We start from the raw sequence: 27,432 nt of genomic DNA, 5'->3' as shown, positions 1-27,432 counted from the left end.
AGCTGGTCAGGCAGCATCCGAGGAGCAGAAGAATCGATATTTCTGATGAAGGGCTTATGGCTGAAACATTGATTCTCCTGCTCCTCAGGTGCTGTCTGACCCACTGTGCTTTTCCAGCGGCACACTCTCGACTCCTATCCCTGGTATCAGACTAGTGAACCTTTGTTGCACTTCTTCAATGGCAAGTATATCTCCTGGGAGATAACGAGACAGGAGTTGATCACAATACGCCAGGGATGTGGTATCATCATGTCTCTGTATAACCGCAGTAAGACATTCTTACTCTTGAATTAAAATCCTTTTGCAATGAATGTCACCTTATCATTTGTCTTTCTAACTGCTTGCCGGGCCTGCTCTGCTGACTGTAACCAACTGGTGTACAAGGACACCCAGATCCCTTTGGACATCCCAAACTTTCCAATATATCTCCCTTTAAGTAAAACTGTGCCTTTTTGATTTTCACACTGAAAGCGCATTTCCTTTATTACTCTGGGATGCAAATTATCAGGCCCTAGGTATTTGTCAGCTTTTGATGCCATTAATTTCTCTCAGTAAATCCTCTTTAATGTGCTTAATCAATCCCACCCCTCCTTTTACTCCTATTTTCCTATTTATTTGCCTGCAGAAAACATTTGCATCCCCTTTTATATTAAAACATAAAAACTAGGATCAGGAATAGGACATTCAGCCCCTGGACCCTGCTCTGCCATTTAGTATGATCATGGCTGATCTCATCTTGGCCTCAACCATACTTTCCTGCCTGCCCTCTGGAACCTTTAACCCTGTCACTAATTAAACATCTGTCTACCTTGTCCTTAGATTTATTCATTATTCCAGCCTCCACCATTGAATTCCACTGATTCATGACTCTTTTAGAGAAGTAGCTGCCTGTCTCTTCTCATGTTTTCTCTTTGTTTCCCTTATTTGTATTTTCACTTCCCTTCTAAGTCTTCCATTATTCAACCTGGGTCCCATCTGCATTGTCCACCTGATATCCACCCTTAGACCTCTTCTTGGTTTGAAATGTGTCCAGAACTTTGATTATTCTCTTGAAGTTCAGTGCAGCTATTTATTTGGCTGTTTCGATGTCTTGACAGATGACAATATGCTGTCTTCAAATGCTTTAATATACCCTGCACAGGAGGATTTGTTGGCACCATTGTTCAATGGAATCATGTGAATTCTTGGCTATCTTTCAAGAAATACTACTCAGCAGGGATTTTGATACAGCTGTCAATGGGAAGATGAGTTTGTTTATTTTGTTTAGAGGATAATTTTTTTTTAAACATTAAGTGATGTATTTCCTTTTATAGATTTATGATCTTCTCAAAGACATTCCAATGTTATTACAAAGCTTCTGAATACTGGTCGTATTAGAGTGGGTTATGGAGAGTGAGGATGATGTGGTGGCTGTAGGATTGTTACAGCATCATATATTCAACCTCAGAACTGGGCCGATGTATGGGCAAATGTAGACAGGCCTTTTAACCTGGTTTCCTTGGTAATGATTGTCTCTGTTTCTGCTTCAGTCCCGACTCCAATTTGTTCCTGTGGCATTAATATGGTTGAGCACTGCCAGTCAGAAGGTAGAAAATGTACAGATTCCTGTCCTTTATATCTCTTTTCATGAAGAAAATTCTGCAATTGTTTGTCCTACTTTTCCTCCTGTAGGCTGTATGCATGTTCTCACTGTACCTCAACCATCTCTTGTTTAAAACTGGCTGTTGTTCTGTTAGCATTTTACCAGCCAATTTCAATTGTGGTTTCAATTTGCCTGGGCCAGATCCATTCTCACTATATGAAAGTTGATCTAGTTGATCTAATGGATGGCTCCTTTATTTTTATTCTTGATGAGTTGTGGATTGTTGTCCATGCTTGGTTGCCTCTGAGTGGATTGGCTTTCTAGGCCATTTCGGGGATAGTTAAGAGTCAACCTCATTGTTGTGGGTCTGGAGTCACATGTAAGCCAGTCTCAGTAAGGATGTTGGAATTTCCTGCCGAAAGGATGTTCTCTGTAGTCAAATAAAACCTAACAATATTATGATCACTCTTCCTTACATATTCCCTTACTGTCAACCCCTTTAGTACATTTCATTTCCCAGAATTGATCCAATAATCTTTCCTTTCCATTGACATACCATTGTAGAAAATTATCCTAAATTCACTCTGAAAACACTTGGCAATCTCCATCCTTCACGCTATTCTGATCTCAATCTATATTAAGATAATTGAAGTTCTTCTGTTATATCTATTCTGTAATTATTGCACTTCCCTGTAATTTCCTTGCTAATGGGTTCCGCTACAAGTTTTCCAATATGGGTGGCTTATTGAATACACCCAGCAGTATAGCAATGCCTGTAATGTTTCTTAACTCTTCCCAAACAGATTCTGGTCTTGGCCATTGTGGAACATCTCTTAATTCCTTAGTCCAGAATTCCTTAGTCAATACTTCCACCCTCCACCCCCTCCTTTTTAGCCTTCCCTATATTTCCTTAATGTTATCTATCCAGAAATATTTAATATCGTGTCACAGAGTCATGGAGTCTTGTGCTTCTTTCAACCAGGTCTCTATCATTGCCACAACACAACTATCCTGTGCTGCTATCTGCAACTGCAGCCCCACAGTCTTATTTACTGCACTTTGCATGCATTCCCATACCTGCTGAGTAAAGCTAATTTAAATCTTATTTCATTCCATCTTATTCTGACTTCACTAATTATGTTACAATTTTGTACTCTCATACTATCTATTTTTCTCTAGGTTCTCCTTTCAAATATTACGTCCTGGTTCTCATGCACCTGTCACAGCAAATACCCATTGGTGCTGACTCTGTTCAGGTGCAACACAGCCAGGCTGTACAGCATTCATCTCTCCTAGAATTAGTCCCAATGTTGCAAGAAACTGAAGCCCTCTCTCCTGCATTATCTCTGCAGCCACACATTCATCTGCTCTTTATTTCTTATTCTATACATGTGACTGGGAGAAATCCTTTGAGATCCTGCTTGCTGGTTCTTTCCTACCTCCCTCAACTCTGCTGAATTGGGATAATTTGATATATTTTCAATGGATCAAGGTGTCACGAGCAAGGTCAACTTTTGTTGTCTATCCCTCATTGTTCTGTAATTAATTTTCACTCCAGGGCATTTTATAGAGCAGTTATGAGGCGACCACATTGCTGTGGGTCAGGAATCACATCAGATCAGAATGGCAGATTTCCCTCCCTAAAGATATTGGTAAACTGGATGGCTTTTTATGACAATCAACACATGCTAGCCATCAGCTTTGGTGGGAATTTCTTTTAATTCCTTTCCAGAATGATGGCCAGCATTTATTGCCCATCCCTAATCACCCTTGAGAAGGAGGTGGTGAGCTGCCTTCTTAAACCCCTGCTGTGGGTTAACCCACAAAGCCGTTAGGGAGGGAATTCCAGGATTTTGACCCAGTGACACGTCAGAGTGGCTTGAAGGGGATAGTGTTCCCACATATTGGCTGACATGATAGTCCTCAACTTCAATTTCCTATCTTTTACCCATGACTATTGATTCTCTTAATGATTATAAAGCCATACGATGTAAGACAATAGCCTGGGCTAATGGATGACTAGTGTAGTTATAGGGGCAGCATGATAGCACTGATGGCTCATAGTAGCAGAACCCAGGTTTGATTCCATCCACAGTCAACTGTCTGTGTGCAGTTTGCACATTCCCCTGTGTCTAAGTGGGTTACCTCCAGGTGCTTCGATTTCCTCCCACAATCCAAAGATGTGCAGGCAAGGTGGGTTAGCCATGAGAAATACAGGGTTACAGGGATGGGGTGAGTCTGGGTAGGAGGCTCTTTGGAGGGTCGGTGAGGACTTAATGGCTTGCTTCCACACTGTAGGGATTCTATGATGATTAAGAGGACAAGAGCACCTTCCCATATTGAAATATCAATATATGAGGTGGAAAGTCGGGTAAATAGAGGTACAGATCAGCCCTGGTCTAATCGGGTGATGAAATGGGTTGCAAGAGGTTGTTTTCGTTTATGGTGTGAATGATCCAAATGTTTGGGCAGCAAAAGGATGGATCTTTGGCAAATGCAGAGATTGGGAGGGGATGGGGGTGTCAATTCAGTTAGATTGAGAAAAAGTGCGGGGAGTTGATATTGAACAAAAGGAATCTGGCTCTTGGGACCCATAACGCCTTGGCAGGAAGTCATTGGGTCCACTGCATTTTTAATAATAATTTTGAAAAAGTGAAGAATATTTGTTCATCTTGATGCTGTGAGTTGGAAATGCAGAGTTTGAGCCCCAGGTTAACCAGGGCCCACTGGTTCCAGTTCCAAGAGCAAGGCCTCTATGGGGCCATGTGCTGACCTGTGACCTCACAGCGCCCCGCCCACACTGGGGTCACAGACCCGGAAGCGATTGCGGTCGGGCTTCCGGTTTCGCTCCTGGAGCTTTTCCTTGTCTTTCGGAGGAGGAGGAGGGAAAAAAAAATCCCAGGAAACAATCTCAGAGAAAAACCCGGGACACCGGAGAGAAACGGCGGCACCGAGCGGAGCCAGAGCCGGCCCGACACCCGGTGAGTGTCCCCGGCCCGGGGAGGGGCAGAGGGAGAGAGGGAGTGAGTGAATGAATGGGGCAGAGACAAAAAGAGTTGGGGGAGAGAAAAAGAGAGAGAGAGAGATACGGAGGTCGCAAGGGAGAGGATGGGGAGAGAAGGGAAAGTATGGAGGGGGGGTGATGTTAGAGGGACGAGGAGAGGGAGAGGGAGTGCGGGGAGGGGGGTATGAGGTGAGGGGGAGGGAGTGTACAAGGAGGGGGTACGAGGTGAGGGGGAGGCAGTGTACAAGGAGGGGGTACGAGGTGAGGGGGAGGCAGTGTACAAGGAGGGGGTACGAGGTGAGGGGGAGGCAGTGTACAAGGAGGGGGTACGAGGTGAGGGGGAGGCAGTGTACAAGGAGGGGGTACGAGGTGAGGGGGAGGGAGCGTACAAGGAGGGGGTACGAGGTGAGGGGGAGGCAGTGTACAAGGTGGGGGTACGAGGTGAGGGGGAGGCAGTGTACAAGGAGGGGGTACGAGGTGAGGGGGAGGGAGCGTACAAGGTGGGGGTACGAGGTGAGGGGGAGGCAGTGTACAAGGAGGGGGTACGAGGTGAGGGGGAGGGAGCGTACAAGGAGGGGGTACGAGGTGAGGGGGAGGCAGTGTACAAGGTGGGGGTACGAGGTGAGGGGGAGGGAGCGTACAAGGAGGGGGTACGAGGTGAGGGGGAGGGAGCGTACAAGGAGGGGGTACGAGGTGAGGGGGAGGCAGTGTACAAGGTGGGGGTACGAGGTGAGGGGGAGGGAGCGTACAAGGAGGGGGTACGAGGTGAGGGGGAGGCAGTGTACAAGGAGGGGGTACCATGTGAGGGGGAGGGAGCGTACAAGGAGGGGGTACGAGGTGAGGGGGAGGCAGTGTACAAGGAGGGGGTACGAGGTGAGGGGGAGGGAGCGTACAAGGAGGGGGGTACCATGTGAGGGGGAGGGAGCGTACAAGGTGGGGGTACGAGGTGAGGGGGAGGGAGCGTACAAGGTGGGGGTACGAGGTGAGGGGGAGGGAGCGTACAAGGTGGGGGTACGAGGTGAGGGGGAGGGAGCGTACAAGGTGGGGGTACGAGGTGAGGGGGAGGCAGTGTACAAGGAGGGGGTACCATGTGAGGGGGAGGGAGCGTACAAGGTGGGGGTACGAGGTGAGGGGGAGGCAGTGTACAAGGAGGGGGTACCATGTGAGGGGGAGGGAGCGTACAAGGTGGGGGTACGAGGTGAGGGGGAGGGAGCGTACAAGGAGGGGGTACGAGGTGAGGGGGAGGCAGCGTACAAGGAGGGGGTACGAGGTGAGGGGGAGGCAGTGTACAAGGAGGGGGTACGAGGTGAGGGGGAGGCAGTGTACAAGGTGGGGGTACGAGGTGAGGGGGAGGGAGCGTACAAGGAGGGGGTACGAGGTGAGGGGGAGGCAGTGTACAAGGTGGGGGTACGAGGTGAGGGGGAGGCAGTGTACAAGGTGGGGGTACGAGGTGAGGGGGAGGGAGCGTACAAGGAGGGGGTACGAGGTGAGGGGGAGGCAGTGTACAAGGTGGGGGTACGAGGTGAGGGGGAGGGAGCGTACAAGGAGGGGGTACGAGGTGAGGGGGAGGCAGTGTACAAGGTGGGGGTACGAGGTGAGGGGGAGGGAGCGTACAAGGAGGGGGTACGAGGTGAGGGGGAGGGAGCGTACAAGGAGGGGGTACGAGGTGAGGGGGAGGCAGTGTACAAGGTGGGGGTACGAGGTGAGGGGGAGGGAGCGTACAAGGAGGGGGTACGAGGTGAGGGGGAGGCAGTGTACAAGGAGGGGGTACGAGGTGAGGGGGAGGCAGCGTACAAGGAGGGGGTACGAGGTGAGGGGGAGGCAGCGTACAAGGAGGGGGTACGAGGTGAGGGGGAGGCAGCGTACAAGGAGGGGGTACGAGGTGAGGGGGAGGCAGCGTACAAGGAGGGGGTACGAGGTGAGGGGGAGGGAGCATACAAGGAGGGGGTACGAGGTGAGGGGGAGGCAGTGTAAAAGGAGGGGGTATGAGGTGAGGGAGGGAGCGTACAAGGAGGGGGTATGAGGTGAGGGGGAGGGAGCGTACAAGGAGGGGGTACGAGGTGAGGGGGAGGGAGCGTACAAGGTGGGGGTACGAGGTGAGGGGGAGGGAGCGTACAAGGAGGGGGTACCATGTGAGGGGGAGGGAGCGTACAAGGAGGGGGTACGAGGTGAGGGGGAGGGAGCGTACAAGGAGGGGGTACGAGGTGAGGGGGAGGGAGCGTACAAGGAGGGGGTACGAGGTGAGGGGGAGGCAGTGTACAAGGTGGGGGTACGAGGTGAGGGGGAGGGAGCGTACAAGGTGGGGGTACGAGGTGAGGGGGAGGCAGTGTACAAGGAGGGGGTACCATGTGAGGGGGAGGGAGCGTACAAGGAGGGGGTACGAGGTGAGGGGGAGGGAGCGTACAAGGAGGGGGTACGAGGTGAGGGGGAGGCAGCGTACAAGGAGGGGGTACGAGGTGAGGGGGAGGCAGCGTACAAGGAGGGGGTACGAGGTGAGGGGGAGGGAGCATACAAGGAGGGGGTACGAGGTGAGGGGGAGGCAGTGTAAAAGGAGGGGGGTACCATGTGAGGGGGAGGGAGCGTACAAGGAGGGGGTACGAGGTGAGGGGGAGGCAGTGTACAAGGAGGGGGTACGAGGTGAGGGGGAGGGAGCATACAAGGAGGGGGTACGAGGTGAGGGGGAGGCAGTGTAAAAGGAGGGGGTATGAGGTGAGGGAGGGAGCGTACAAGGAGGGGGTTTGAGGTGAGGGGGAGGGAGCGTACAAGGAGGGGGTACGAGGTGAGGGGGAGGGAGCGTACAAGGTGGGGGTACGAGGTGAGGGGGAGGGAGCGTACAAGGAGGGGGTACCATGTGAGGGGGAGGGAGCGTACAAGGAGGGGGTACGAGGTGAGGGGGAGGGAGCGTACAAGGAGGGGGTACGAGGTGAGGGGGAGGCAGCGTACAAGGAGGGGGTACGAGGTGAGGGGGAGGGAGCGTACAAGGAGGGGGTACGAGGTGAGGGGGAGGCAGCGTACAAGGAGGGGGTACGAGGTGAGGGGGAGGCAGTGTACAAGGAGGGGGTACGAGGTGAGGGGGAGGCAGTGTACAAGGTGGGGGTACGAGGTGAGGGGGAGGGAGCGTACAAGGAGGGGGTACGAGGTGAGGGGGAGGCAGTGTACAAGGTGGGGGTACGAGGTGAGGGGGAGGCAGTGTACAAGGTGGGGGTACGAGGTGAGGGGGAGGGAGCGTACAAGGAGGGGGTACGAGGTGAGGGGGAGGCAGTGTACAAGGTGGGGGTACGAGGTGAGGGGGAGGGAGCGTACAAGGAGGGGGTACGAGGTGAGGGGGAGGCAGCGTACAAGGTGGGGGTACGAGGTGAGGGGGAGGCAGTGTACAAGGTGGGGGTACGAGGTGAGGGGGAGGCAGTGTACAAGGAGGGGGTACGAGGTGAGGGGGAGGCAGTGTACAAGGTGGGGGTACGAGGTGAGGGGGAGGGAGCGTACAAGGAGGGGGTACGAGGTGAGGGGGAGGGAGCGTACAAGGAGGGGGTACGAGGTGAGGGGGAGGGAGCGTACAAGGAGGGGGTACGAGGTGAGGGGGAGGCAGCGTACAAGGAGGGGGTACGAGGTGAGGGGGAGGGAGCGTACAAGGAGGGGGTACGAGGTGAGGGGGAGGCAGCGTACAAGGAGGGGGTACGAGGTGAGGGGGAGGCAGCGTACAAGGAGGGGGTACGAGGTGAGGGGGAGGGAGCATACAAGGAGGGGGTACGAGGTGAGGGGGAGGCAGTGTAAAAGGAGGGGGTATGAGGTGAGGGAGGGAGCGTACAAGGAGGGGGTATGAGGTGAGGGGGAGGGAGCGTACAAGGAGGGGGTACGAGGTGAGGGGGAGGGAGCGTACAAGGTGGGGGTACGAGGTGAGGGGGAGGGAGCGTACAAGGAGGGGGTACCATGTGAGGGGGAGGGAGCGTACAAGGAGGGGGTACGAGGTGAGGGGGAGGGAGCGTACAAGGAGGGGGTACGAGGTGAGGGGGAGGGAGCGTACAAGGAGGGGGTACGAGGTGAGGGGGAGGCAGTGTACAAGGTGGGGGTACGAGGTGAGGGGGAGGGAGCGTACAAGGTGGGGGTACGAGGTGAGGGGGAGGCAGTGTACAAGGAGGGGGTACCATGTGAGGGGGAGGGAGCGTACAAGGAGGGGGTACGAGGTGAGGGGGAGGCAGTGTACAAGGAGGGGGTACGAGGTGAGGGGGAGGCAGTGTACAAGGAGGGGGTACGAGGTGAGGGGGAGGCAGTGTACAAGGAGGGGGTACCATGTGAGGGGGAGGGAGCGTACAAGGAGGGGGTACGAGGTGAGGGGGAGGGAGCGTACAAGGAGGGGGTACGAGGTGAGGGGGAGGCAGTGTACAAGGAGGGGGTACCATGTGAGGGGGAGGGAGCGTACAAGGAGGGGGTACGAGGTGAGGGGGAGGCAGTGTACAAGGTGGGGGTACGAGGTGAGGGGGAGGGAGCGTACAAGGTGGGGGTACGAGGTGAGGGGGAGGCAGTGTACAAGGAGGGGGTACCATGTGAGGGGGAGGGAGCGTACAAGGAGGGGGTACGAGGTGAGGGGGAGGCAGTGTACAAGGAGGGGGTACGAGGTGAGGGGGAGGCAGTGTACAAGGAGGGGGTACGAGGTGAGGGGGAGGCAGTGTACAAGGAGGGGGTACCATGTGAGGGGGAGGGAGCGTACAAGGAGGGGGTACGAGGTGAGGGGGAGGGAGCGTACAAGGAGGGGGTACGAGGTGAGGGGGAGGCAGTGTACAAGGTGGGCGTACAAGGTGAGGGGGAGGCAGTGTACAAGGTGGGGGTACGAGGTGAGGGGGAGGGAGCGTACAAGGAGGGGGTACGAGGTGAGGGGGAGGCAGTGTACAAGGTGGGGGTACGAGGTGAGGGGGAGGGAGCGTACAAGGTGGGGGTACGAGGTGAGGGGGAGGCAGTGTACAAGGAGGGGGGTACCATGTGAGGGGGAAGGAGCGTACAAGGTGGGAGTACGAGGTGAGGGGGAGGCAGCGTACAAGGAGGGGGTACGAGGTGAGGGGGAGGCAGTGTACAAGGAGGGGGGTACCATGTGAGGGGGAGGGAGCGTACAAGGAGGGGGTACGAGGTGAGGGGGAGGGAGCGTACAAGGAGGGGGTACGAGGTGAGGGGGAGGGAGCATACAAGGAGGGGGTACGAGGTGAGGGGGAGGGAGCATACAAGGAGGGGGTACGAGGTGAGGGGGAGGCAGTGTAAAAGGAGGGGGTATGAGGTGAGGGAGGGAGCGTACAAGGAGGGGGTACGAGGTGAGGGGGAGGCAGTGTACAAGGAGGGGGTATGAGGTGAGGGAGGGAGCATACAAGGTGGGGGTACGAGGTGAGGGGGAGGCAGTCTACAAGGAGGGGGTACAAGGTGATGGGGAGGGAGCGTATAAGGAGGGGGTATGAGGTGAGGGAGGGAGCGTACAAGGAGGGGGTATGAGGTGAGGGAGGGAGCATACAAGGAGGGGGTATGAGGTGAGGGGGAGGGAGCGTACAAGGAGGGGGTATGAGGTGAGGGGGAGGGAGCGTACAAGGAGGAGGTACGAGGTGAGGGGGAGGCAGTGTACAAGGAGGGGGTATGAGGTGAGGGAGGGAGCATACAAGGAGGGGGTACGAGGTGAGGGAGGGATCGTACAAGGAGGGGGTACGAGGTGAGGGAGGGAGCATACAAGGAGGGGGTACGAGGTGAGGGAGGGATCGTACAAGGAGGGGGTATGAGGTGAGGGGGTGGCAGTGTACAAGGAGGGGGTAACGAGGAGAGGGGGAGGCAGTGTACAAGGAGGGGCTACGAGGTGAGGGGGAGGGATCATACAAGGGGGGTACGAGGTGAGAGGAGGCAGTGTAAAAGGAGGGGGTACGAGGTGAGGGAGGGAGCGTACAAGGAGGAGGTACGAGGAGAGGAGGGAGTGTACAAGGAGGGGCACAAGGAGAGGGGGTGGCAGTGTACAAGGAGGGGGTAACGAGGAGAGGGGGAGGCAGTGTACGGGTCGGGGGGGGACATGGAAAGGGGGCGGGAGCAGACGGTCGGAGGGAAGGGCAGGGGTCGACGACCAGAGGGGAGAGGGAGCATATGGGGGGTGGGAGCGGGGGAGGGGCCGTGAGAGATGAGAGGAGGTGGGGGGGGAATGTGGTGAGGGGCAGGGGGTTGACAAGAGGAGAGGGGAAGAGAGCGTACGGGGGAATGAGGGTAGGGGGAGGGGTTGACGAGAGGAGAGACGGAGGGAACATATGAGGGGGTGGCGAGGAGAGGGGGAGTGAGCATACGGGGAGTAGGTGACGAGAAGAGGGGTGTGAGGAAAAAGTGATCCAGGTGGTGGTATTGCTTGGGTCTGAAATATTGCAATGTAGCTTCTATTAATTGTCTCCTTTGGCGTTTTCATGCTTTCTGTTCTGTGAAACCTATTTTTCAAGGTACTGTTTTTGGATTTGAAGTGCAATTTGGATAGGAAACTTCAGGTAGGGAATATGAAGTAAGTTAAGTGTTAAGATTGGAAATGAGTGATTTGAAAGAGCTGGCAGTGCGCGGGCACAAAGATAAAAGCTGGCTTAGGTAGGTTGGTTGAGTCAGTGGTAGTCGGGTGAAGAATGCCAGTATAGATGATGATGGAAAAGTTGACTCAGATCAGAGCCAAGTATTGGCTGCCAAATGTGGGAGCAGGTGGCATGCTGATTGAGAGGGGGAGCGTGGGAATAGGACTGGAAGGAGGTTAAAAATATGAGTTGAACGACTGAGGGAAGAATTACAGTCAGCAGAAATAAACTGCAGTGGTGATTCAGCTCAGTATTGGATATCTTGTTACGTTTTTTACTATCAAGTTCACTGCTTGAGAAATTTAATCTCTTTTTAAGTTAATTTTTAAAGCTGTGAATTGGGAAATGGAGGAAAATATCGACTTGCCAACTGGGTGAAGGTGGAGCACACGTCTATATTAATATTTTGGTTATTAATTCTGAGAAGCTCCTTTGCCTTGGAAGTACTGGTATTATGTTTGTGTGGGGGTGGGGGTGATGGGGTGGCAGGTTGGCTTCATGAGGGGGGAACAGGTGGCAGAAGGACTGGCATTTTTTCTGAGTGGTAGCACTCGACCTGACAATGTCCATCCTCCAGCCCTCTGCCAGGGTGAAGCTATTATTTATTCCTTCAGCCTTGCCCCGATGGAAGGCAAAGCCATTGTATTAAAGTATTTGAAATGGCCAGATTTATTAAATTATGGTTTGTTTGTTCATGGGGAAGCTAAGTAAGCAGATGTGGGAGAAAGTGATTTGAGGTTCTGTTGAGACTGAGGAAAAGGGGAGGCAAAAGGCTTGTTGGAGCATACCACCATGGGCGGTGGGGCCAAATGGTCCCTGGTGTTGTAAAGAGTGCAGTTTTCTCAAATGGAAAGTGTAGGTATGAGTTAAAACATGAGGGACAACTGTTTTTATATAGAGGTGGTTCATATGTGGAATGGACTGCCATAGAAAGTGGTGGATGTGGGTACAGTTACAACATTTAAAAGGCCTTTGGATAAGTGCATGAATAGGAAAGGTTTGAATGGATATGGGCCAAACACAGTCAAGTGGGACTAGTTTAGTTTAATTTGGAAACAATGTTGGTGTGGACTTTTTGGTCTGAAGAGTCTGCTTCCGTTCTGAATGACTCTGGAGTCTTCAGCTGTGTTATTGTTGCCAATAATGTTCCTGGTGAATGGTTTTCAATATCTGTTATTTTGAGTTCTGGTGATCTATTGAAACTGAAGCAGTTAATGTAAACTATTAGAATTGACTGATTACTGAGAATGCAGTTCTCTCTCACCTTTTGGATCCTGTGTCCCTCATGAATCACTATGCCAGTACTGAGTTGCATCCATAATATCAGCTCCAGCATTGGCTTAGTAATCCTGGTAATTATGCCAGGGTATTCAGTTTTATTTTAAAATAGTAAGCCTGGCTGTCACTCCTCTTGCCTGCCTTAGCTGGTGTCCATTCCCTTTGTTTCCTCTTCTGGCTTCATGTACTAATGGAGTACAAAGCATGACCAAAGAGGACAGGCAGAGTTAATGTGCGAATCAACCAGGCTCAAAATAACTAACTGAACAAACTCAAGCTCAGAGGGAAGTTACAACTTGAATTTATGTTGCGTCCTTTTTAAAGGAGAATAATATCCTGAGTTGCTTTAGAAGTCTGAGGTAAATGACTGCTGAACCACAGCAAGTGAGATGAACAGGTGTGAGGGTTCAGGTGGTGTTTAAACTGGTGTTTTGTCTGGTGGGTGAAACTAGGACAAGAGGGCATAGCCTCAAGATTAGAGGGAGCAGTTTTAGGACTGGATTAGAACATAGAAAAGTACAGCACAGAACAGGCTCTTTGGCCCATGATGTCGTGCCGAGAATTATTCCTAACCTAAAATAAAATAACCTAACCTACACACCTCTCAATTCATTTAAGTGGCATGTCCAGCAGCCACTTAAATGCCCCTAATAACTCTGCTTCCACCACCACAGTTGGCAGCGCATTCCATACATTCACAACTCTCTGCGTGAAGAACCTTCCTCTGATGTCTCCTCTATACCTTTCTCCTAATATCTTAAAACTATGACCCCTCGTGCCAGTCAATCCTCCCCGGGGGGAAAGTCTCTGGTTATTGACTCTATCCATGCCTCTCATTACCTTGTATACCTTGATCACCTCTCTTCCTCCTCCTCTCCTGGGAGAAAAGTCTGAGCTTAGTCAACCTCTCTTCGTAAGTCAAGTCCTCCAGTCCAGCAGCATCCTGGTAAACCTTCTTTGCACCCTCTCCAGAGCCTCTGTATCTTTCCTATAGTAGGGCAACCAGAGCTGGGCACAATATTCCAAGTGTGGTCACACCAGGGACTTGTAAAACTACACCAAAACCTCTCGGTTCTTAAGCTCGATCCCCCTGTGAATGAAAGCCAGAAGACCATATGCTTGAGAAGGAGCTTCTTCATGGAGGGCTGTAAATCTATAGCATTCCTTGCCCAGTTAAGTGTTAATGCTCCTTCAGTCAATGCTTTTAAAGCTGAGAGTTTTTTATGAACAATAAAGGCATTAAGGGATACGATGAGAACGTGGATAAGCGGAGAGCTGAGTTCACAAAAAGATCAGCCATGATCTTATTAAATGGTAGAGCAGGCTCGAAGGGCCAGATGACCAACTCCTGCTCCTGGTTCTGATGTTCTTGAAGAACACGGCTGTAAGAATGAAGTGGCATGGGACATGAGCGTGGATGGTACAACTACCAATGGAAGAATGAGGTTGGGTCTGAGGAGGGGAGTGGTTTAGGTGTGCAAAGTCACAATGCAGTTTGTTTTGGATGGGAAGGTAAGGGCTGTGAATTCTGCAGTGATAGTGGGGTGTTGAGGAGAGCCTACAGAGGTGGTCTCAATGAGGCCTTGGGGAAGGAGTGCCAGTATTAGCCTGAAAGTACAAAGGGTAATTGAGAGTCAGTGCAGGTGTCTTCCACAAGCTGGAGTTCTGGTTGACTGACCTGTAAGAGCATCTGGAGACATAGAGGACATGTCTATTTGTATCTTTGGATTAATGTCAGTTTTCTTGTTTGACACATCTATGCAGTGCCTTGGGGCACCCGACTGTGTTACAGATGCCTCTATAAGCACAAGCTGTTGCATTTGCTACTTACGAGAGGCTGCAGGGTTAACGCCACAGTTTGTTGCTGTGTCCATGCTTCTGCGTAGAATGTAGAACTGTCACGTGTAAAATCAGCAGGTCTTTGTGATGACTTGATACTACAGCTTAGTTGATCAGTTGATTATTCACACATTCCCAGAGATTGCCGTCTATGCCTATGGTCCTTTAGCACTGGGGATGATGACATAGCAATACCTGAAGTTGTTGTTCCTTTGTTGTGACAAAGACTTTATGGTCAGTGTCCTGTTTGTATCAGCTAGAAAGGTAACTCTATTCTGCTCTCTATAATCGGGGTACCATTGCCTTTATTTGGTTACTTGTGACTACTGGATGTCTCAAACCTCTTTTGAGCCATTAAGATATTTTTGTAATGGACTCCGAATCAATTAAGAATCATCAACTCAGAAAAGGCAAATCTAGTCTTAATTTTGGGAATGTCAGGCAAACCAAAGCAGGCAATATGTCTTTGTTCCCTTCATTGTGTTTTGGAAGAACGTTGTAATTTATCGAAAAGGTAATCTTGAAGAAGGAATAAATTTGATTTTCTCCCAAATAATCCCTCAAGTACATCAGTGACATGATTTTGTGTGTAAAAGAATTTTAATTACGAGGAACTTCCATTGCAGAATTTGTGTGAGGATTGGTACTGAATGCGTAACAGTACCAGTATTGAGACTGTCCTGATGGAAGGACCTTAAGGTTTGCTGGAACTGGCTGAGGGTATTACTGGAGGCTTCTCCATGTGCTTTGTGTTTTTGTTTTTTGTTCTTTGCATGACTAACAAGGCCGATGGTTATTGTCCATCTCTAATTGTCCTTGAGATGATGGTGGTCAGACCTCTTGAAGTAACTGATTGATTGGTTGGGCCATTTCAGGGAACTGTCATGAGTCAAACACACTGCTGTGGCTCTCGAGTTGCACGTCGGCCAGACTGCGTAAGGATGGAAGATTTTGGTCCCTAACGGTAATTTGTGAATCATTTTTGCAACAAATGTAACTGAATTTAATCTCCCAGCTGCTATCGTTAGATTTCAACTTCATGTATCTGAATTCAGGGCTCCCTCAGGATTAAAGTACATATCTTTATTTATATATATAGCCTTGCAACACCTGGGACTAGTTCGATTTCAGCCTTAGGCGACAATCTGTGTGAAATTTGCACATTCTCCCCGTGTCTGCATGGGTTTCCTCCAGGTGCTCTGGTTTCCTCCCACAGTCCAAAGATGTGCAGGTTAGGTGGATTGGCAATGCTAAATTGCCCGTAGTGTTTAGGGGATGCGTAGGCTAGGTACATGTCAGTGAAAATGTAACGTAATAGGATAGGGGAATGGGTCTAGGTGGGTTACTCATCAGAGGGTCAGTGTGGACTTGTTGGGCCGAATAGCCTGTTTCCACACTGTAAGGATTCTGCGATGATACCGACTAATGGTTGGTATTTTGTATGGCACAAGCTCAACCTTTAGCTACAAAAATGCAAACTTATTGTATTCACCACCCACTTACTGCTGAAGTCAAGCATACTCTGGTATGAACCTGCCCATTGATAGAATCAGAGAAAAGCGCCTCATTGAAGGTTGCTGTTCAGTTCCTTGTGTTGGTGCATGTCAACTTGTACTATCAAGATTGCCAACTCATTGAAGCCCATGGTATTCCCACCAATTCTTTCCTCTAATACAGCAATGTGGTATCAGGTAGGAATGGCGAATCCACAGTCCAGTTCAACTGGACATGGTTGAGTTTGCAGCAGCTAGAGAATTCAGGGTATTAGGGAAGATCATTGGAACCTGGAGGAAGCTCTCTCCATAACTGGGGCAGAAGCCTGAGAATAAAGCCCAAGTCCCCATGTACCTGTGCAGGTGTTGTACCTGTCACTTGAAAACATCTCTGGTTTTCCACGATGACTATTTGGTCTAGAACAGCTTGATATCTTTGCTTCGCCTATGGCTGTGGAATAAGAGGTTCTGAGGCTGCCCACTAGAATGTGAATGAAAGGTGGAAACTGTAATATTGCACTCTCTCTCTCATGTTGCATTTCTGACAAGGATCCATGTTGACAGATAACGCCTAAAATAGGATGCCTGAGAGGAGGGGATGAAACCTTGCACTGGATTGAACTTTGGTTTAAACGCTGCTGAAACTGAGAGTGTTAAGTAGGGCATCCCGGAGATCAGTTTCAGGCCTTCTCTGTTTAATACAGGCCAAATGGCATACACTCTGGTATTGGAAACAATACCTTCTCAATTCACTGACATTTGAACAGGAGGTGAAGCAGCAGTAATTCCGGTCAAGTGAAACCATGACTGTTACCTTTAAACTTTTTGATCCTTTGTACTCACTCCAGGGTTCACAGTTTCCATGTTCTACATACTGGCCTCTAAGTGTTTACTCCTCCTTCAGAATGTGTACATTCCTCAACATTTTACATAGCCAGGCATGCCCTGTGTGCCTGTTTGATGCTTTAAGGGTTCTTGCTACAACTTGGCATTGATTAAGTGTAACATGGAATGTGAAACATGTTAATTACCACGGTTACCCATACTGAAAGGTTAACAGTTTTTGTGTAGATCAGCCAGGCTGGTGGTACATTGTGAATTGCCAGCTCCCAGAGTGAGTGCATGCCAGGTTTCTAACAGTCAAAGCTGACGAATTAGTCTCTGAGAAGAGAGAAGTAAAGGGGGGGTGTCAGTTGCTCTTGTACAAGTTGGAATAACTCTGATAGTCTCCTGTCATCAATACGTTTCTCAGGCTCAAGAAAGGTGCAAAGGAAAAACGTGGGGTTGGAATTCTTGTAAATATTTTCCTGCTATACGAATGCACAGAATTGTTGCAAGACAGAATGAGTCCATTCAGCCTGTCACGTCAGTCTGGCTCTCTGAATGAGCATTTCATTTGATATCATTCTCCACACCCCCCTTTCCCACAATCCTACGCATTGATCCTTTCCAGATAAGAGTGTGATTCCATCTTGAATGCTTTGAGCCTGCTGTCACCACACACTCAAAGGCAGTGCATTCCATATCCTACCACTCGCTGTTTGAAAGTGTTTGTTCATATTGGCCTGTATTAAACAGAAGAGGATCCTGAAACTGATCTCCGGGATGCCGTACTTAGTCTTGGTTTCAGCAGCTTTTACATTAAAGTTCAAGCCAGTGCAAGGATTAACATCCTCTGAGGCATCCTGTTTTAGCTGTTATTTTGCTTTTTTCCCCCAATTTCTTTTCTTAAATCATCCCCCTCTTTTTCTCAAGTTCTAGATCTCCTATCATAGAGGCAGATCATTGGTGGGGCAGACAGATGTTTTGTGACTGACTCTCGTTCCTCTCCTGAGTCCAACCTCTTGCGTTTGCAAGGAGCCGAGTACTGAGGCCTGGTGAGAGCTAGGGCACTTATTGCAATCTCTTCAGAAATGCCAGTGTTTCCTGACAAGCTATATTGATTGATCAGGAGTCAAGTGTAGGGAGAAAGTGCTGATCGTGTGAAAACGGACACTAAAACTATTACAGTATTAAAAATCTGTGATCAATATAATACAAGTCTGCATTCCTATTGCTTCCTTATGAAACTGGAAAATATAATTGTGGTTAATCAAAAAACAAACTGACGTCAGTGCTGCAGCTGAAACCATTGAAACCATTTTGAGGATAAAGTATAAGTTCCTTGAAAGTGGAGTCACAGACAGGGTGGTGCAGAAGGCTTTTGGCATACTTGCCTTGGTTTGTCAGAATGTTGAGCATAACAGTTGGGATGTCATTGTTGCGGCTATACAGGATATTTGTTAGCGTGAAGAGTATGGTGCTGGAAAAGCACAGCAGGTCAGGCAGCATCCGAGGAGCAGGAGAATGGATGTTTCGGGCATTAGGTGCTCATCAGGGTTTCCTGATGAAGGGCTTATGCTTGAAACGTCGATTCTCCTGTTCCTTTGATGCTGCCTGACCTGCTGTGCTTTTCTAGCACCACACTCTCGACTCTGATCTCCAGCATCTGCAGTCCTCACTTTCTCCTAGGATATTGGTTAGGCCACTTTTAGAATATGGTGTACAATTCTGGTCTTCCTTCTATGTGAAGGACGTTGAACCTGAGGGTGCAGAAAACATTTACAAGGACGTTGCCAGGTTTGAGCTGGAGGAAGAGTCTGAATAGGCTATGGCTATTTGGAGCGTCAGAGGCTGAGGGGTGACCATGTGGAGAATTATAAAGTTAAGAGAGGCATGGACAGGGTGAATAGTCAAGATCTTTTCCTAAGGTGGGAGAGTCCACGACTAGAGGGCATAGGTTTGAGGTGAGAGGGGAAAGATTGAAAAAGGACCTGAGGGGTAACTTTTTCACGCAGAAGGTGGTGTATGTATGGAATGAGCTGCCAGAGGAAGTGGTGGAGATAGGTTCAATTACAGCATTTTCAAGGTTTCTGGGTGGATGTATAATTAGGAAGGGTTTAGAGGGATATGGGCCGAATGCTGGCAAATTGGTCTAGATCAGTTTAGAATATCAGGTCAGTATAGACAAGTTGGGCTAAAGGATTTATTTCTATGCTGTATGACTCTAAAGGTCAAAAATTGCACGACATCCTGTTATTGTCCAACAGGTTTATTTGAAAACACCAGCTTTTGGAGTCTTGCTCCTCCTTCAGGTGCTGGAATGCCAGCATCTCCACACCATGGCTACCATTGACTCAAAGTGATTGATGAGCTCAATAATCATTGGAAAAATGTGTCACACATCTTTAATGATGTACTGCGGTGACTCAGTGAGCAACACGCTCTCCTCCTGAATCAGCAGATTATGGGTTCGAGTCCCACTCGGAGGTTGCAGTGCAAATGATTGAGGCTGACACTGTTGGTGCCTTATTAGAGGAAGACTGTTTGAGGTGTCTCCTTTCAGGACCCCATCAAACAGGTCCCCGACACTCTGTCAGATGGATACAAAATATTTTCAATAATGGATATCAGTTCTCCTGGTTTACTGATTGTGTGTCCCTCAGCCGACATTGTAAAAGAAGATTGTCTCGATGTTATTGTCCTGCTGTTACTGGATGTTTTTGTGCCAGTGTTGCAACAATTACTGTACATCATTGATTTAAAGGTGCTTTGTGATGTCTTAAGGTTGCAAAAGACAGTATGGGATTGGAAACTGCTTCTGTGCAGCAGCCTCTTCACCAGATTGTCTGCCTCCTTTCTTTCCTTGGATGATGCAAGACCGTACTAAATAGGAACTGAATGACTGCAGGAGAGCGAGAGTTGGAGTAGTGGGGATGGGAGTCTGTAGGTGGGAAGACTTATGATCTCCCAGGTTTCCAGCAGCAGTTTATCGGAAAACTCATCTTGCGATTCCAGAGATGCGTGGGGCCAACCAAATCATTGACTCAAGGCAGGACTTCTGGAGTTGAAGTTCTTGAAGCTTTCCACCAGTCTGTTTAAACAACTATTCCCCCCCCCCCCACCGTCTGTTTAAACAACTATTCCCCAGGGATGGGTGTTAGAAAAGCCAATGTGGATTTTGGATTGCTTTAAGGAAGAGATGCTAAATGCAAATTAATTATCCCACAATGACGATGCCCACTTGGATGGTCAATACAGTCTACACTAAATGTGCATCAATATCTGAAACATTGTCAGTGATTCAGACCAATAACAAGACGTGTTCTAGCATATCAGCCTTTAAGTTATGTTGGGCAACGTTCAAAGTTGGACTTTCTTTTTGGGTTGAATGGGACTCAGACAGGCCTGCTGCAGAGCTTCAGAATGGAGAGGGGGAAACTGGATAACATGATGGGAGCTAAAATGCTTAACTTCTATTGTTAATGAAGAACATGCCAATAAACAAGTTTCAAGCAAGGTTGGCTTTGTGGAAATAGATATTCTCAGTCAGCCTGTGTAGAAACATTATTATACATGTTATGGACCAGGCCAGACCCCCCTCAAAACATTTCAAGAAAGTAGCCCAGACCCTAACTTTGCTCGCTGTTTTAAGCAGGTATAACATGGGTATTCCAGGAGGAATGCCTTTGGTCAAACAATGTAGTTTTAAACAAAACAGAATCTATTTAGAAGATTTCCGAATGAAACACAAACAAAAGAGAACAAAATACTGAATAACTTAACCTATCTGAAAACCCAACAGATTATCCCAACTTAATGTTATTGTTCCAAATACTAGCAACAATCCCCATAAACACCCCTTGACACAAAAGGTAAAATCAAACACAGGGTCTTAGAGGAGAAAAATCAGAGAGATATCAGCATGGACCTGCTTCTTTCGGTCCAGCAGCTTTGAAACTGCCTGACTGCTTTCAGTGTACAGCCAGACTGCCCAAAACCAAACCAAAGGAAAGCTGAGCGGGGAGAACTGGCTACTCCTTTTTCAATGTACATTTTTTTTTAACGTGAAAGCCTTTTGCTTGAGGCAGTATCTGTTAGCTATAATCAAATTGGCCCTAAAACCCATCCAAGCCCAGACTTTTCGGAACCTGTATTTTTATAACCTCCTGAGGAAAAAAAACCAAGGATAACATAACCTTGTTAAAGGCACAGCATCATCACGCACCTCTGCAGCAGGTGGGACTAGTACCTAGCTGAGACCTCCGTTTGCACAATGCTGTGGGGGCCTTCTGGTTCAGAAACAAGGACAGAAATTGCTAGATAAACTCAGCACGTCTGGTAGCTACTGTCCGGATAGAAATCAGAATTAACATTTCGGGTTAAGTGACTCTTCCTCAGTACTACTATGGAGCCTTCTAGCTCGGAGGTAGGGAAACTACCACAATGCCACAACAGCTCCAATCTTGAGGGAGCACCCTAGTTTTCCTGTCCCACCCGCAGCCATGTACACACTTCCTTGTAATTTATTGGCTAGTTCATTGGGTAATTGGTATATGAACAATCAAGAACCCAGTTGGCAAGCTTCTTTAAGGGGAGAAAATGGAAGAGCGCTGGGTTCTTCCTTCACTATTCATCCACAGGATACAGACTTTCCTGGCTAGGCCAGCTCTTACTGCCCTTCCCTGCTTACCCGTGGGATGATAGTGGTGAGCTGCATTCTTGAACCATGGCAATCCATGTGGTGTGCACTCACGGTACTGTTGTGGGGTGAAGTTCCAGAATTTTGGCCCAGTGACAGTGGAAGAGCAGTGATATTATTTCCAAGTCAGGATGGTGAGTGTGGCTAGCGATGTAGGGGGAGCTTGCAGGTGGTGGATTTCCCTATTTGTCTGCTTTCCTTGTCCTTGGTGGTAGACGACGCGGTTTAGGAAGTGCTGATGAGGGAGTGTGTAATAGGTTTGAAGGTTGTATGGATGAGCGGAGATGACTACTTTATAAACTATTGTACTGTGTGACTGTTATGAGCATTGCTGCTGTTTGCATGGGACTCTGGGAATTGTCCTGATTTATTTTTGGAATAACATCACAGGTGTCTCTCCGTTTTCCCATGAAAACTACAACCTTGGAGCATGAGACGTCTACTGTTGATACTGGGGGAGTCATCATCAAGACGTTGAGGAACTCAGTTGTGAAGTTAACTGAGCACATTCCCCTGAGGGTGTCCCGAGGTCTCAAATGAGTTAAAACTATTAACTTACTGGCGTTCCATCTGAAGATCTTGAGTATTGTGCTCAGTTCTGTTCACTAACTTCTTCCCACGTGTCACTGGATTATTCTCTCACTTTAGAGATCTGAGTGAGAGCTGATGTGATGGGTTATACCAGATTGCAAATACAATAGTAATGTAACTAGGGTGACCAGAATTGCACACACTGTACCAAAAGTGGCCAACCAATATCCTGTACAGCCGCAACATAACCTCCCGACTCCTATACTTGATGCTCTGACCAATAAAGGAGAGCATATTAAATGCCGCCTTCACCATTCTATCTACCTGTGATTCCACTTTCAAGGAACTGTGAACTTGCATTGTGAAACTTGAAAGGGTTCAGAAAAGATTTATAAGGATGTTGCCAGGGTTGGAGGATTTGAGCTATGGGGAGAGGTTGAACAGGCTGGGGCTGTTTTCCCTGGAGCATCAGAGGCTGAGGGGTGACCTTATAGAGGTTTATAAAATCATGAGGGGCATGGATAGGGTAAATAGACAAAGTCTTTTCCTTGGGTTGGGGGAGTCCAGAACTAGAGGGCATAGGTTTAGGCTGAGAGGGGAAAGATTTAAAAGGGAGCGAAAGGGCAACTTATTCACGCAAAGTATGATGCATATTTGGAATGAACTGCCAGAGGAAGTGGTGGAGACTGGTAGAATTATAAACCTTTAAAAGGGAACTGGATGGGTATATGAATAGGAACGGTTTAGAGGGATATGGGTCAAGTGCTGGCAAATGAGACTAGATTACGTTGGGATATCTGGTCGATATGGACAAGTTGGACCAAAGGGTCTGTTTCCATACTGTACATCTCCATGACACTAAATGTGAAATGGACATTGCCTGGGGAGCATGGAAGAAAAGGACAATTTAGAACTGATGCCAGATAATTCTGCTGTGCAAAGAAATGGACAATGTTTCAAATAGACTGTCTGAACTCAGTGGTGGCAGCAGTTCCTCATGAATGAGAATAATTGTCCAGTTAAGAAACTCTGCGTCATTGCTCATGGGTTCTGTGAGGCCTTGTGTGGCTGCTGAGCCCAATCCTAGAGCCACAACTCGAACCTCACATCTGGCAGGTGTTTATCTAGGAATTACCCTTGACCTTGAACATTCCTTTCTCCAGTTTCTTTTCTGTGCTTCCTCTTGCTGATGGGAATTCTCAAAGATTTGTATCCCTTCACACAGGAGTGTCCTCCAAGTTGGTGTCTTCTGAATGAGGGCCTTCCATGTGTTGATATCTGTGTTGCATTGACATTGCTGCTGATGGAGTAGCGACGATGCGTACCCAGAATTTTTTTAAAATGTGGTGGCGAAGGTGCATTTTTTTTTTTGACCCTCCTCATTCGTCGATATCTTGCAGCAGTGAATCAGGCAGAATCCTGGCCGCCTCTGCACCATGCACCCGGTCATAGCACCTTCCTTTGCAGTGTCAACATCTGCTTACATTTAGAAGTGGCTCTAAGAGGAATAGCATTAGTAATTTTTAAAATTCACTCATGGGATGTAGGTGCCGCTGTCTGATCAGCATTTACTGCCAGTACCTAATTGGTCTTGAGAAGGTGATGGTGAGCTGCTGTAGTTCACGTGCTGTAGGTGGACTGAGAATGCCCTGAAGGAGGGAATTCCAGGGTTTTGACCCAGTGATGTGAAGGAATGATATTTCCAAGTCAGGATGGTGAGTAACTTAGAGAGGAACTTGGAGGTTTTGGTATTTCCATATATCTGCTGTCCTTATCCTTCCAGATTGAAGTGGTCATGGGTTTGGATTCTATATTCGTGGATTAAGAACTCTTAATCAGATACTTTCACACCTAAAGCCATTGCTTTAGTGTTTTAGAAGCATTGATTGCAGGCGCTTACAAGTCTCTGCTATAGCATGTTTAGTTAAGGCGAATTCGCTGTAACACAATTGATGTATTAGAGACACTATTTCTAAAGCACAAACTTTTAAAAGGTGTGTGGCTGTAAAGTGATTACAACAGATTAAGCGCTATTTCAAAAGCGTGATTTTTCTAGAACATGGGGTTGCGCAAGAATGCAACCATTGTGTTATAGAAGAATTACATATACCTGATATTAGCAGATGGACAAATGCCAGTGTGCTTGCAGTTCATGCTCAGTGTGATAGATTTGTCTGTATTAGCAAAATGATTTCTAATATAAGTATAGAAAATAGAATTTAGAACCTTACAGCACAGGAATAGGCTCTTCGGCCCACAATGTTGTGTCAAACATGACGCCAAGTGAACCTAATACCCTCTACCTGCCCTTGGTCCATATCCATCCATTTCTTGCTAATTGTGTGTTTATCTAAAAGTTCTTTAAATGCACTTATCGCTTGTGCCTCCACCATCACCCCTGCATTCCAGACTCCTACCACTCTGTTTAAAAAAACCTGCCCCTCACGTCTGCTTTGAACATCCCCCCCCTCACCTTAAATGCATGTCCCTCAGTATTAGACATTTCAACTCTGTCAAAAAGATTCTGACCGTCGAACCTATTTATGCATCTCATTATTTTACAAACCTCTGTCAAGTCTCCCCTCCGCCTCCACCGCTCGAGAGAAAAGAACCCGAGTTTTTCTAGCCTCTCCTTGTAGCTCACACCCTGTAATCCAGGCAGCATCCTGGTAAACCTCTTTAGATTTAGATTTAGATTTAGATTACTTACAGTGTGGAAACAGGCCCTTCGGCCCAACAAGTCCACACCGCCCCGCCGAAGCGCAACCCACCCATACCCCTACATTTACCCCTTACCTAACACTACGGGCAATTTAGCATGGCCAATTCACCTGACCTGCACATCTTTGTGATTGTGGGAGGAAACCGGAGCACCCGGAGGAAACCCACGCAGACACGGGGAGAATGTGCAAACTCCACACAGTCGGTTGCCTGAGGCGGGAATTGAACCCGGGTCTCTGGCGCTGTGAGGCAGCAGTGCTAACCACTGTGCCACCGTGCCGCCCAGGTCTGCAACCTCTCTGAAACTTCCACATCTTTGCTGTAATGTGGCAACCAGAATTGAATGCAATAGTCTAAGTGTGGCCTAACGAAGGCCTTATAAAGCTGCAACATGACATCCTGACTCTTGTCCTCAATTCCCCGTATACAGGTTGTTCTGTTGTAATGTGCATTTTGTCAATGCTGTAACATGATTGATCCCACCTTCACTGTGACAATGCCTTGGGTTCCCTGTGATTTTCACTGTCGATTTTCTTTTTATTAAAACAGGCAGTCAAAATGTAACAGGCACTTGTCCTCTGACAGTTTGAGCTGTTGTCACCCCTTCTTTTACCACTAAAGATACAAAGGCCAAGGAAAAGCAGCATGTTAAAAAAAAAACAATGTTGTGCTAAATTAAAATTGCTTCAGAGGCTGCTGCCTACTTTCATAAATAGAAACTGCTTCCATCAACACTCAACTCATCACTGCAGAGATTTCATTCAGTGGAAAGGAATTAAGGAAACAAATGGCATCAGACAAAAATTGCACATTCAGCAGCACCACCTTTTGAGTTTGAAATCTCATCTTGTACGTAAATCTTTACACTTGGGCTGAAGAATGTGAAAACACAGTTTGCTCAGTGTTAGAATTGAGAGTGGAGGTTATAACTCTGCATGAGCCACCTCCCCCCACCCCACCGCCACCCCCCAATAAAACACGCACACACGACATCTGGTCCCAATATCAGGAGTGAGAATTTTTTTCAGGTCTCAATCCAGCCACTTACACTTTGTTGAATGCAGTTGCTAATTTGAATTGGTTTTGCGCCAACACGTGAACCACTGGTAGACTTTCCACCTTTAGTTGTTGCAGAGTTTCATTTCACTACCCCCTTCTGCCAACTTCAGTTCTCCATTATGTTTGGGTCATCTAAACTTTGGCTGTGCATGTCCAAACTCATAACCAGATTAATCAAGCTTTTGGTCAACTGTCCTGACAACAACTCACCAAGGCTCCTCTGATAGCACCTGCCAAACCAGTAACCACTAACCTGCAGATGGGCAAGGTAAGGAGAAATTCATCTGCTCTTCCACAAATGTCATCTACTGTATCTGTTGTACCCAATGTGTTCTCCTCTACGTTGGGGAGGCAGTTTGCCAACTTACATCTGTAGGACACCTGCACCAACCAAACCCACTGCCCAGTGGCTGAACACTTCAACTCCCTCTCTCACTCCACCAAGGACATGCAGGTCCTGGGCCTCCTCCATTGCTGAACCCTAACTACTTGACACCTGGAGGAAGAATACCTCACCTTCCACCTTGGGACCCTGCAATTCCAGGGAATTAATGTGGATTTCACCAGTTTCATCATTTCCCCTCCCCCCACCGTATTCCTAGTCCCAAGCTCCAACTCGGCACCGCTATCTTGACTTATCCATTGTCTTCCTATCTATCCACTCCACCTTCCTCTCTGATTTATAACCTTCTCCTCAACCTTTGTCTAACTATTGCATTCTCAGTTACCCCCCCCCACCACCCCCCTCCCATTTATCCCTCAGCCTCCCGGCCAACAAGCCTCATTCCTGATGCAGGGCTTATGCTCGAAACGTCGATTCTCCTGCTCCTCGGATGCTACCTGACCTGTTGTGCTTTTTCTAGCACCATACTCTCGCCACTGATCTCCAGCATCTGTAGTCCTCACTTTCTAAAAGCAGACATTACCATCTGCAAGCTCCCCTCCCAGGCACAGTCCATCCTGACTGAGCACTATGTCACTGTTCATTCAGTGTTGCTGGGTCAAAATCCCAGAGCCCTCTTCCTGACCGTACTGTGGGTCTCCCTCCATTCCAAGGATAGTAGCTGGAGAAGACAGCTCGCCATCAGTTTCTGAATGGCACTTAGACTGGCAAGAAACACTGGCTGAGGCAGCGATGCTCACCTCCCATGAACAAAATTATAAAATTAAGTAGTTCACCATTTGGTTTGCAAACCTTTGTATGAAAGGTGGTGTGGCGCCCTGTTAAAGGCGCTATTTAAATGCGCTAGGTGTCCATTTGTGAATAGCACTTCAGAGAAAACCCTGGTGGGGTTTCACCCACTCGGCTCTGTCATGTGACCTTTTTCTGACTGCCATTTCAGGGCAGGAAAGCACTTTGGTCCAGGCTGGCCTGTACAGACCGTATTCAGTTACTTAGACAATAGACAATAGGTGCAGGAGTAGGCCATTCAGCCCTTCGAGCCTGCACCGCCATTCAATATGATCATGGCTGATCATCCTCAATCAGTATCCTGTTCCTGCCTTATCTCCATGACCCTTGATTCCACTATCTTTGAGAGCTCTATCCAACTCTTTCTTAAATGAATCCAGAGACTGGGCCTCCACTGCCCTCTGGGGCAGAGCATTCCACACAGTCACCACTCTCTGGGTGAAGAAGTTTCTCCTCATCTCTGTCCTAAATGGTCTACCCGGTATTTTTAAGCTGTGTCCTCTGGTTCGGCACTCACCCATCAGCGGAAACATGTTTCCTGCTGCCAGAGTGTCCAATCCTTTCATAATCTTATACGTCTCAATCAGATCCCCTCTCAGTCTTCTAAACTTGTGGCAGAGTGGCTCATTAGGCGGTGGACATGGGATGG

General features: G+C 48.5%; 1 protein-coding gene across 5 annotated transcripts in view; it reads left to right on the top strand.

Moving 5' to 3' along the window:
• The first annotated feature begins 4,424 nt into the window (after positions 1-4,424).
• LOC122542603 (casein kinase I-like) overlaps positions 4,425-27,432 on the top strand; it is a 229,237-nt gene continuing 206,229 nt past the window's right edge. For all 5 annotated transcript variants that reach the window (XM_087982098.1, XM_043680562.2, XM_043680561.2 and 2 more), the window contains exon 1: positions 4,425-4,563. The gene's annotated coding sequence lies outside the window, so the exon portion shown is untranslated. The remainder of the gene's footprint in view (positions 4,564-27,432) is intronic.

This window comes from Chiloscyllium plagiosum, unplaced genomic scaffold, assembly GCF_037043375.1.
Source record: "Chiloscyllium plagiosum isolate Xiang-an unplaced genomic scaffold, Cpla_swu_hap1 HiC_scaffold_42, whole genome shotgun sequence".
Taxonomy (NCBI): Eukaryota; Metazoa; Chordata; class Chondrichthyes; order Orectolobiformes; family Hemiscylliidae; genus Chiloscyllium; species Chiloscyllium plagiosum.
Note: the sequence above shows the minus strand (reverse complement) of the source record. Positions and strands in the feature narration are given on the sequence as shown.